Below are 1,428 nucleotides of genomic sequence, written 5' to 3'. Positions count from 1 at the left end.
CCATCTCAAGAAATTGCTCCTTAGGGTTTCCAAGACTAAATCTTTTTTTTTTCCTGAAAATATCTTGCCTTTTTTATTAATCACGTCATCTAACACCAATTAAAAAAACAAATATGTGAATATGATATAAAAATACCATCCCAGGATTAACACTTTGTTGCAGGCACAGTTATCTCACAGAATATATGTTTGGAGGGCCAGGGACAGGAATTTATTTTTGTTTTTGCTTGTTTTTAAAAAAATCCACAGCAGTGTAAGTAGGGTCAGGAAGGAGGAGGGGCGGGGGAAGATTATTTAGCAGCAAAATGTCCAAGGTTCTCTAATCACAAATCAAACGATATTGGGTGTTTGTTTCTTAAAAAAAAAAATCAGACCACAATAAAGAAGCTTTCAGCTGCAGCGAAAAAAAAAAAAAAATCAAAAACAAAACAACAGATGAAGGAGATGCTGCCCAGACCCACTTGTCATTGGTAGAAGACTTCAGTTTCAAAAGCCCCAAATGGTGACTAGTGAAGGACTGTGTTTTATTACATAAGCAGTCGTCAGGTGTGTCCCTCCAGCTTTTGATCATGTCTGTCACTTAAATATATGTACAGGAATCGGGCTCTTCTTCTGGTCACGTCCTTTCTCACTTTTCCCGTTTGGTCACTCACGGTGGGCTCTTGGTGCATTGGCCACACTTGGCCTCCAATGTATTCACAGCCTTTCCACCACAAAGGCTGCTCCTGTCCGCCTCACTGGTCGTGGCTGTCTCACACAGAGGGAGGGCAAGGGGACGGCTTAATGATCACTGCTCTGTTTCTCTCTCATCCAGGCTTGAATCTGTTCTTTCAGTTCGGGTACTGGCTCCAGCATGCTCTCTGTCAGCATCTGTCGGTTGAAGGGGTCCGTGGGGGAGTTCAGCAAGTGCCGCAGGATGATGGAGCGGTCCATGATGGTGCCAGAGGGCAGCCGCACGGGATCAGTCATAAGGGTGTCCATCAGAGGGTCTCTGAACTCGTCGGGGGCGTCACTGTAGTCAATCTCAGGACGCGCGTTCTTGGCTACGATCTCTTCCACTTTCTCAGCAAGAAGCTTAAACTTCTCTATTGCTATTATCGATTTGATCCCTGCCTTCCGCATCTTTGAAATCACTTCTTCAAACAGTTCTTTGCTGTAGGATCTCTGGTCATCAGCAATAGCTTTAGCAAACCGAGCACAGTCCAGCTGCAAGTATATATCTGTAAGTTGGTCCAACAGCTTCTTTGGTTCAAAGCCATATTTCTTAGGGTTTTCAACTTTCAAGTCACGGCACTTGGGGCCACAGAGTTGCTGAAGATTAAAATTCAGCATTGCAGCCAATCAAGGTCCAAGTTCCGGTCTGAGGAAGGGCTTCTGGACCTGCTTGGTGAGGATGTGGAACATGTCCACAGTTTCTGTTGCCAGGGC

At 45.0% G+C, this 1,428-nt stretch overlaps 1 protein-coding gene and 1 pseudogene across 2 annotated transcripts in view; one reads left to right on the top strand and one right to left on the bottom strand.

Moving 5' to 3' along the window:
• BBX (bobby sox homolog (Drosophila)) overlaps positions 1–1,428 on the top strand; it is a 341,982-nt gene that overhangs the window by 226,240 nt on the left and 114,314 nt on the right. The window lies entirely within an intron of this gene.
• LOC102859714 overlaps positions 781–1,428 on the bottom strand; it is a 1,804-nt pseudogene continuing 1,156 nt past the window's right edge.

Source organism: Elephantulus edwardii, unplaced genomic scaffold (genome assembly GCF_000299155.1).
Source record: "Elephantulus edwardii isolate Elephantulus edwardi_28Jun2011 unplaced genomic scaffold, EleEdw1.0 scaffold00085, whole genome shotgun sequence".
Taxonomy (NCBI): domain Eukaryota; kingdom Metazoa; phylum Chordata; class Mammalia; order Macroscelidea; family Macroscelididae; genus Elephantulus; species Elephantulus edwardii.
Note: the sequence above shows the minus strand (reverse complement) of the source record. Positions and strands in the feature narration are given on the sequence as shown.